The sequence below is a fragment of the Lemur catta genome, chromosome 10 (assembly GCF_020740605.2).
Source record: "Lemur catta isolate mLemCat1 chromosome 10, mLemCat1.pri, whole genome shotgun sequence".
In the NCBI taxonomy this organism is placed as follows: Eukaryota; Metazoa; Chordata; class Mammalia; order Primates; family Lemuridae; genus Lemur; species Lemur catta.
This window is the reverse complement of record NC_059137.1, coordinates 35,038,571-35,049,194: the sequence shown is the minus strand read 5'-3', so window position 1 is coordinate 35,049,194 and position 10,624 is coordinate 35,038,571. Positions and strand designations below refer to the sequence as shown.

At 50.1% G+C, this 10,624-nt stretch overlaps 1 long non-coding RNA gene across 2 annotated transcripts; it reads left to right on the top strand.

The window, feature by feature from the left end:
• Window positions 1–504: 504 nt before the first annotated feature.
• On the top strand, window positions 505–7,670 carry LOC123645936. 2 transcript variants are annotated; one of them, XR_006737740.1, is made up of 4 exons: window positions 505–589; window positions 2,390–2,639; window positions 3,286–3,492; window positions 7,367–7,670. It is a non-coding gene; the product is annotated as an uncharacterized LOC123645936 (long non-coding RNA). The 2 variants fall into 2 exon arrangements; XR_006737739.1 differs by lacking the exon at window positions 7,367–7,670 and having other exon boundaries at window positions 3,286–3,573.
• Window positions 7,671–10,624: the final 2,954 nt, after the last annotated feature.

Genomic DNA, 10,624 nt, shown 5'->3' with positions numbered 1-10,624 from the left:
GAAGTGCCCTGTGGCTGCCCAAGTGAGGGGAGAATTTGGGGACACATGTGAAAGAAGGATTTCCTGTGGGGAAACCAGACTCACGTCTTCCTTTCCCAGAGTTTATCTGGTTCACTTTTCATATCAAGGAGTTCAGTCCTGCATACGCTAATGAGTAGTCCTTACAAATCTCCACATATGTGCACCTAAGTATGTCTACCAAACATAGCTCAGCCTTCTTTTTTTTTTTTGAGACAGAGTCTCACTCTGTTGCCTGGGCTAGAGTGAGTGCCGTGGCGTCAGCCTCGCTCACAGCAACCTCAAACTCCTGGGCTCAAGCAATCCTCCTGCCTCAGCCTCCCGAGTAGCTGGGACTACAGGCACGCGCCACCATGCCCGGCTAATTTTTTTTTTTTTCTATATAGATTTTTAGCTGTCTAAATCATTTCTTTCTATTTTTAGTAGAGACGGGGTCTCGCTCTTCCTCAGGCTGCTCTCGAACTCCTGACCTCAAGCAATCCGCCCGCCTTGGCCTCCCAGAGGGCTAGGATTACAGGCGTGAGCCACTGCGCCCGGCCTAGCTCAGCCTTCTTACGTACGACAGACCAAGGTACCCACGTTGCTAATCAGATGCTGTCATAAGGAAATGTGTCATTTTGAGAGGGCCCAAAGCTCTGATAACTTGAGACCTCCTATCTGGGCCTCAGCTTCCTCGTTATAAAATTGGGGGCAGTGGGATTAGCCTGGATGAGTTCTCATTACCTCCCTGCTCTGGTGTTCTGTGGCTCCAATGGTGATTGGTAGCTCTTGGCTTCGCTCAAGAGCAATCCTTGCTGACCAGTGGGCAGCACTGCCTCCCTGTGGGCAAGCCCCCAGCCTTCCCTGCCTGTTGGATTCAGGTTAACTGTAAGCATCCCCCTGGCTGTCTGCCCATGACCCAGCCTCTGAGGACACCCTTGCTCTGTGCACACCCCTTCCTTGCTTATCTTCCAAACGCTCATGTTGAGCTCAGCCCCTCTTCTGGGAGTCTTCCAGCTGATTCCACTCAGCCCCACAAGCCACTCCCTCATACATCCCCAGCCAGTGACATAAGATGTGGCTTGTGCAGTCTAGAAACTTTATGTAAGCAGGCCATGATGGTTGGTTAAATGTCACACTTGTGATCACTTTTAGGTATCATGCTCTTGATAATGAACATATCCCTCCATTTCATACTGTTTAAATGGGGAAACCAGTTTTGGCTTGAGTCATGTCCTCTCACGGTGCCTTTTTGAGCATACAGCCAGCCTTCAGTGCTTAGACTGGCTGTCCTATAGCAGCCTCATGGAAACAGGTCTCTGTTTTTCGCTTCCACACCACTGACAGTTCAGTTCCCTAAGTCACAAATGAGGAATAGGAGTCGCCTAAGACAGCAAGATCCAGCAGCTCCCATGGCAAATATGGATGAGAACCCATGAGCAACCCGTGTTCTGGGCAGATGTGGCCCATGCTGGACTTCCACAGAACCTGGGGCTGTTCAACTAACTCAGTAAACACTTGGGCTTGTCACTTGAGCCAGGTCCTGTCCTGACATCTAGGGCTCCCTACCCTTGAGAAGCAATGGCTTTTTCCTCTAGTGAGTGAGACGGATGCAAATCCCATTCAGTTCTACAACACGTATTTATAGGATACCTGTTATGTGCCAGGTACAGTGCTGAACCAGACAGAGGCGATCCATGCCCTCACGGGGCATATGCCCACAGAGAAGATAACACTGTGCGAGTGAGTTGAGTGCTACAACAGCATGGTTCCTGGTGTCGAGTAAGAGCTCAAATATCTGTCGATGGAATGAGGAGATGAAGGCATCACCTTTGTCCTTTCTCACAGGGTCTGGCATGGGGCCTGACATAGTTAGGCTTTAGGAAATGAACTGAACTCACTGGTCCCCAACACTTCTCTGCATGATATGGCCAAAATGGGGACAACCAGACCTAACCAGACTGGGAGGCTGCACTTGCAAAGGGGAAGGTTTGCACAGGCTCCTTGAGAAAGACGGCTTCCAGAGTGACAGGGAGTGAGTGTGGGCGCACATCGCAGGCCCTGGGGTCTCAGAGCTTGCTGGTGTTGCGTGCCTTTGCACTCTGTCACGCCTCAGGAAGATAAAACAAGAGGTAACCTTTCTAAATTATCAATATAAGGTCTGTCATTCGATTGGAAGATAAGAGAAAAGAAACTAGAAGTCCACCAGCGTTATGGCAGAGTAAAACAACCCTGATCTTCCAGAAAACTATGTATACACATTTTCTTAGAGAAGTTTAGTCCAGGAGGACGAATTGTTTTTCTACTCAAAATTCACTGCTTTAGAAAGAAATGCTCTGGGTTTCGGGGTTGTCATCTGTCATTATCTACCAGACTTCTTTCCTGCCCTCAGAGAGCTTCCATTTTAAGACGGGAAAGAGAAGCCCAGAAACGGGTGGATTTAACTCAGGTCACACAGAGGCCTTCACGTGGGACTGTGCACGCAGAAAGAGTCACTTCCGTGTCAGTGGCGGAGACCCAGGAAAACGTCACAGAGGAAGTAGCATTGGAATTAGCCATTGGGGCATAAGGAAAACTTTAACATGACGGATACAAGGATAAGCCCTGTCAGGAGGAGGATGAGTGTGGACAACAGTCTGGAGGTAGGAAAATCCAGGGTACACTTACGTAAGAGGGTCTAGTACAGTTGGCCTTAACTGCAGCTCACATGAGGGTGGGAGAGGGAAGTGAATGAGCAAGATCACTGAAGGCTCCGAGTTCCGGCTAAGAGTGTGGTCCTTATATTTTAGCTTCTCGGTTGCATCTTCCTCATCTGTAAAATGGAGGTAATAGCGCTCTCTGTCTCACTGAAGTATCGAGTTATTTATTAGATATCTAATCTATATTAGTTCTAAACTACTTGCACAGCATGTGATAGACGTGCTTTATAAAGAGCAACTGATGCAATGGCAGTGGTGGCCGTGGGAACCATCGAGGATTTTGAGTAGGGAGATGAGTGATGTGCTTGGAGATGGGTTTTAGATTAACGTAGCACCGCACAAATTAGCACCTTTATAATATCAGGGCTCATAACTTGCTTTTCTTTCCAAGGAGTTAAGTGTCCTTTATCTGCCTTTGTACAGAGACAGGGTAAGGTGGTTCCAGTTCCAACGGTGGCGGGGGGAACCTGCGGCCTTGGGGGCCACATGTGGCCTTCTGGATCCTTGGGTGCAGCCTTTTAACTGAATCCACATTTTACAGAACAAATCCATTTAATAAAAGATTTATTTATTCCTGCTTTTTACATAGAATTCCCCACAGACATAACCAAGCTGAACACCTGTGGATATATGCCAAGTGCGATGCAAACCACTCTGCGCTGGGGAGGAAGGAGGAGACCAATGTCAGGTCAGACCCATGGCTAGAGACTCCGGCTTGTTGCAGAGAAGCTCTTCCCGACGGTGGGACAGGCCTCGACCCACCGAGCTCTTGATCACTGGAGGTGCACAACCAAAAGTGAGTACAAGAGCATCATGGATGCTGATGAGAGGGGGCCAGAGGCCGGGAAGAGCCTCCCGGAGCTTTTATGAAAGCTGATAACCCTAGACACTAGAAATGTCGCTCACAATTAACGGCACCCTTCAGAAAAGTCCCCGCTCCACTCCCCACCCCTCCCCCACCACGGGGAGCCAGTGAGCCCCCCAGAGACTGGGGCAGAGCAGGGAACCTCCCTGAAATGGAAACCATCTGCAAGTCTTTCTCACTCTTCTCCACCAGCCCCCTCTTGCCCGCCAGCCTCGCCTAGCTGATCTTTCTGGGAGGAGAGCCTGTCAAACTCACCTCGGCCTCGGCCTCCTTTCACACCCGGCCTCCTCGTGCTGGACAAGTCATGGGTCACCAGCCACCGCTCTTCTGTGCTTACACCCAGCTAATCATCTCTTCCTGTGATTTGCATGGCAACCCTCCTGCACTTAGCTGCCCAGGGGAGTTTTCTGGTTTTATCGCTTCAATTCACTTTGGCCTCCTGGGTCCCTCTGGATTCCCCACCGCAGACCTGACTTTGGAAGCTGGTCTGTCTGTGCTCCAGGGGATCTTTGCCTGTTCACAGCCTTCCATTCCCTTCAGCAAGCCAGGCAATGCTCACAGCGCCATCTTGGAAGGGGTGAGAGGACTCTCAGCCATGGCAGGATTCATGAAGTTCTGACGGATGTCAGAGCTGCAAAGCACCTAAGAGATTATCTAGTCCACCTGGCCCACGTACTTGACCCCTCATTTCACAGATGGGGAAATCGAGGCCAGACTGGGAAAAGGCTTGCCATGTTATATATATCAAGTCAGAGGCATGGCCAGACCTAGGCCTTGGTGTCCCCTCAACTCCGCTGCCTCTCTCCACCATGCTTTGTTAACAGAAAACAATTTGTCTGGAAACGTCAACAAGTTAGTAGTGAGTGGAAAATGTGTTTAGTGCTTAAATATTGAGCCTTAACAGCCTCGTTCCCTCTAGGCACCTTCTGCAGCTATTGCAAGAACTCCTGGGCACAGCCACGAGCTGGGCCGTGGCATGGGTGCGGGGCTGGAGGGAGAAGAGACCCCCTCCTGGGCCAGCAGGCAGACCTGCATTCACTCCTTCACACAGGGGACTGCTCGCCTCTGGAGCGACATCTCCCAGAGTTATCGTTGGGGGCCGGGGAGCAAATGAACTTGAGGGTACAGGAGCCAGACCTGAGGATGGGGAGAAAACTGGGAAGGCAGGGGAGCGGTTGCAAACTGGGTCGATGGGAGAAGATGCCTGAAAGATGAGAGTTCCCCGACCGTCAGGGGCCAAGTCTCCAGTACTTGCTATATAGTAATATTATCTTGGGGTTTCCAGGACAAAGAAACTGTTAAGATCAGAAAGTCACTGTTCTACAGCTTGAAGGACACACAGAGATTATCAAGTCAAGAACCCTCTTGGTGCTCAAGGGGAAACCAGCTGCTCACCCCACACTGAGTTAGAGGCAGGGCCAGGACCGATGCCCAGGCCGGCGCCCAGTGTGGGACCCTTTCCACCTGGCGGGGAACCCTGGCGTGGGGGCAGGGGATGGCGATGGCTGGGGCTTGAGCTTTTTGGAGCCCTAGAGGCTGGTGAAGCAGAAACACCACAGAGGAGAGCTGGGGTTTCTCTGCAACAGCAGATTCTTGAGGTGCTGTGAAGAAACTGCTGTGGTTGGGAGGGGGAAAGAAAGGCTGCGAAAGTGAAATTCGCCTTTTTGAGAGGAGGAAACTGAAAATGTGTTCTCCATCCCATGCAAATTATCTGTGGCCTCTTGTTCTGCACCTGCAGCGGCTCACGACGTACACAACGCCAGGGCACAGACAGGGCTCGGGCTCCCACACGACCTGCTGGGGGGCTCCCAGCTCCAGTCACAGCAGGACAGCAGGAGCGGAAGAGGCCTCCCTCCATCTGTGGGTGCCTCGAGCTGCACCTGGAGGCTGTCTGCCCTCCCAAGTGCCTGCCAGGATGAGAGCGGGCTTCCTCGGTAACCTGGCTGAGGTGACCCCGTTAGGGACTACCCTCATGGGGACAGCACCCAGGGCCCTCCCCGCTCACGCCGCATTTCCTGTCCTGCTCATCTCCTGCCACTCTTTCTTTTGTTCTACCCCTTAGATACCCTGACGTTTTCATCCTGTGAGAATTTCGTCCTGTGGCCCCTGCTGGAAACACCCTCTTTCCTTTGCTTCCCCCAGCCCTGTCAGAAATTCCACAAGAAACCTCCCCTATGCTCCAGGCACCATCACTGTCTCTCAGCTCTGCCTGCCAACCTCCAAACACGTCCTTATCCTGGCCCTTAGCTCCTGGCGTAGTTGTCTGTTTACACCCTGTCTCCTGCAGTGGACCGGGAGCTCCTTGAGGCCAGGTATTTGTCTGATTCACCTTTGTATCCCGAAAGCCAAGCACTTTGCCAGAGCAAGAGTGAGACCCTGTCTCTACTAAAAATAAAAAAATTAGCCAGGCATCATGGTGCACGCCTGCAGTCCCAGCTACTTGGGAGGCTGAGGCAGGAGGATCGTTTGAGCCCAGGAGTTCGAGGCTGCAGAGACCTATGACAATGCACAGAGTGAGACTCTGTCTCAAAAACAAAAAAAAAGAAAGACTTCTCACCACAGTGTCCAGTCCCAAATTCTTGTCCCTTTGTTTTTTAGAGCCATTCTTCTGCCCGCTCTGGAGTTAGGTTCAGTCCATACCTGTGCCTGCAGATCCCAACCAACCAAGGAGGTCTTTCCCAAAGAGTCATTTGAATCACCTTTCTCTGTCTTGTTTCAAATATCATTATGAATAAATGAATGGCTGTAACGGAAGAACGTCTTCTCCACAGCTCTCCATTTCCCACCCTAAACTAACACAATTCAATGACAAACCTCATTTTTAAGTCCCCACTCAGTGCCTGGCACTGTGCCAGGTGTTGCAGACACGGAGACAATAGTTCTCCCAAGAGAGCACCACAGCCCAATGGCAAAAACAGACACGAAAACTAATAGTGGACTAATGGCGGGATTAATGCCATCCTGGAGGCAGAGGGACAACTCTCCTGCTGTGATAGGAAGGACAATCCACTTTCCAGGTGAACAAGATTGGGAAGGTCATCTCAGGCAGCAGGAACAGCGTGTGCAAAGGCACAGGAACGACTTGCCTGTCCTTGAACTTTATATAAATGGAATCATCTAACATGTACTCTCTTGTCTCTGGCTTCTTCAACGCAATGTGTCTGTGAGATTCACCCATGGGTAGAATATTTTAAATCTTTCTTTCAAACATTGAGAGTTGGGGCACTAAACTTGGAGGAGCCCAAACTTAACACAATAGTTTCCTAATCACCCCACCACAGAAGCAGGGCTCTCGTGAAAATTAGCTTTTATCCTCTTCTTGTAAAAGCTTACACAGAACATAAGCCTCAAGGCCCACAATGTATAGCGAGCTCCCCGCCTCCACAGAGAGAATCTCACTCCAGCCCACGACTTAAGACACTCTATTAAACCCAGGGTGGATTTTCTATGCCCAGTGGTTTTCCATTTTGTCTTTTAATTTTTACTTTAAGGACTTAATTTTAACAAAAGAGCCAAATTACCACCAAGCTTTAAAATGAACTTGTTTAGGGGAGTTAAAAACAGGCTTTGGAATATGGAGCTTTAATTAACTTTGGAAGATGGTAATTAAACAGCCCCTGTGCTCTGTGTCATGCTTTGCAAAAGGCACAGAACAGAGAGACCAGAGACTGGAGATGCTCACTTTGGCAAAGCACTGGCACCATCGTAGGAGCTTTCAAGTCCCCCATGCCCAGCCTGCACCCCCAGACCAATGGCCTCTACTTGGTAGGGACTCAGACATCACAATTACTTTTTAAGCTTTCAGGTGATTCCAACGTGCATCCAAGATCGAGAATCTCTAGATTGATGGACGGTGATGGAATGAAAAACCAGGAAAGGAAAACGGGTGAGGCTGAATGATTTGGACAGGTCTTCACACCAAAATACAGCTGTTAGCAGTCAGGACAGCAGTTCCTTTGGGGAGATGGTGACCAGAGGGGGTACAAGGGAACCTTCTAGGATGCTGCAAATGTTCTACATTTTGATCTGGGGGATCAAGAACCTTGTCCTGAGACCTCCTAACCCTATCCCAGGACACTGGGTGTGTATCTTCTTGCTTTGGCCCCAAAGTCTGGTACCTACAGGAAGTCCTGCCTCCTTAACACAGATGGGGAGACCCACGGAGAGTCTTTAGCTTTCCAGTTTGTGCCTTGACCTACCCATCTGTATCCTAAACCCACACATGGGTGCATAAATATGGAGAATGTGTTGAGCTGTAACAGTACTGTGTGTGAGTTTTATGTCAGTTTTTAAAAAGTTTTTTAACGTGCAGTGTAAAAAGACTGGAGGTTAATATGATATGTATACAGGTGACCATGACATTCAGCTGAGGCTGGAATAGGTTCTGTGGAACTGGTTAGGGGTGGGCAGGGCCTCAGTTCTGACTTGGGCTGGAAGAATGGAATCCAGAACTAAGGCTCCAAGCTGAAAGCAGAGGGAATGTGGGAGAAAGAGCATCTCAGATGTGCTTGTTCAAAGGCTCATGGGCCACTGGAGGGTTAGTGCAGGTGAAGAGCAGTGGTCCAGGTTGGAGCATGGGGTGTGCTAGGAGAGCAGGTGGGCAGGACAGGGACAGGCCATCCGACTGTAGACAGAGTTGTCTGCTTCCAGGGGTGATCCTAGCATGGCTGATCCAGGGTGGCCTCTGTTGTCAATGACCTCAAAGGGGGTCAGGCGATCAGTCCAGCTCTAGGGTGCAGGGAAGAGGAGGTGGTGTGCAAGAGTCCGGAAGATGTGACTGAGGTCCCAAGTCACTGTGCTTGCGGGTAGAGTGGGCAGGCCAACTGGAGAGCTCAAGACTCTGGATCTGTACGTGTGTGTAGGGAAAGAGGTGAGACCCACAGGCAACTTAAACTCTGGACGTAAGAAGGTAGACACAGTGTCCTGGGGTGGGGTGACAGGATCAGGACAAAGTCTTGGGTTGAGGCCTTGAACCTAGGGCAGCTCTGCGGTTCTCTTAGCTCATATGTTTTTCCCTTGGTTTTGGGGGAGGGGGGTTGTTTTTGTTTTTTTAGAGATGTGGTCATGCTATGTTGCCCAGGCTGGCCTTGAATTTCTGGGCCCAAGTGATCCTCCCACATTGGCTGCCTGAGTAGCTGGGACCACAGTGGTTTTCATTTTTAAATAGGATCAGATTGGGACGGATTTGTAGTGATTCCCCTCCTTGTTTTATTTTGTAATGATCTTTTTTTGCCACCCCCCACTCCAATTTATAGAGGGCGACACTGAGACCCCAAGACGTGGTCTCAAGGGAAAGGGAATGTGGTTGGGCTAAATCCTCATGAACCCAGCATGTGAGGGCCCGGGGCGTCCGTGGCTTGGCCTGTGTCTGAAGGCTGGGCCCACTTCAGAGCTGCCAGGACCAGGACCTCATGAGGCACCCCCATCCTGTCACCAGCCACCCAGGAGGCCCCTGGACTAGTCATTTCAGGAAAGCCACCAGAATAAAACGCAGAAATGTGCCATCGTGTTTACAAAGATTAGCAGTAGTTCCGTCTGAATTTCTGTGGGGTATTTTGGTTGGGTTTTTTTTTTAATTATCCAGATTAGCATTCGGTAAATTCCCATGTGTAAAGGCTTCTCATTTTATGAGACCAGCTGTCAAAGTGGAAGTGGGTGCGCAGCTGGCTGGCCCCCTAGATGGTGTGTTTAATAGGCAGAGGACATTGAGGCCCAGTGAGCCCCAACCAACCCAACCCTGACCTTCGCCTTCTCATGAAGTCACCTCGCTGTGTAAACAACATGGCAGCGCTGTCCCTGGTGTTTCAGTACAGCGTTCACTTCCATAACGACCATTTCTGCGGTGCAGACCAGCCCTCTCCTCCCAACAGGGCCACACCCTGGCTCTGGATCTGGTGAAGGGGCGGGTTTGGGGCCACCACGTGGGGTCTTTAGGAGGAAGACAGGAAGAGGAGATGTGCCTCTATCAAGACGTGGGTCTATGCGCTACTCACTCGCCAGTCATCCAGCACCGGGAAGGGGCACCATGGAGGGACGGCCTCCTCTGCCATGCCCAGGTCCTCACTCTGCCGTTTCTCGCGCTGCGTCCATTTCTACCATCTCTGCCTGGTGACACTTCCACGGTCGGTGCCAGCTCCAGTGCCACCTCATGAAGCCTTGAGGGGGACCATATGGTCCCATCGAGGGACACAGTAGGGATTCCACAGTCACCCCACCCTCAGGGTCACCTCATCCTGGCACCAACACCATCCTCTGTGGTCCCCAGCACTTCGCACGTTTGTAGGCTTTGCGGCAGAACATCGCACGTTAAAGGTGCAGAACTAGATGCATTCTAAGATCCATTTCTTGTAAAAATGAAAATAAAACTGCATGGTTTATGTAGACATGTCTGTAGATGTTTGAGAGAGAAAGTGTGTATGTATATATAGAGAACATGTAAAGAAATTTATATGTATGTATTCTATATTCTATATAATATACATATACATTTATATATATATGTAAGGAAATGTGTCTCTGTATATTCATAGAAAGAAATTGGAAGGCTACACACCAAGCTCTCCTTGCTTATCTCCGGGAAGTGGGTTTTTGCTTTACTATGAAGTATTGTTTGAATTTATTATGGGCATGTATTAAGTTTTTAAGGTTTTAGCAGACATTTCCAACGAAGAAAAGTTTCCTGGGTATGCATCTGTCTTCTCTCTTGCTGGACGACAGGGACCTGCCTCTGTCCCCCAGCGCCGTCCTCAGCCAGGGCACAGAGTAAGGTGGGCCAGTGTTAGGTGGATCAGGGAGAGTGGGGAGGGAGCCCCGACTGCCCGTGCGGAGAGGCTGCTGCGCCTGGAACTGCCCTCAGGGAGTGCTCGGGGAGGTCTGGGGAAGGGGAAAGGGGGGTCTGAGTGATCATAAACTCTGAATTTATGTGTCTGAATTAATGATTTTTTAATGTATAAATGTGGGACCCTAATGAGACACTGAACTTAAGGATACAACTGAATGGGTCCCGGAAATATGTTATCCCTGGGTTTAAAATGTTTTTCATTATCAAGTAACAGAGCTATAT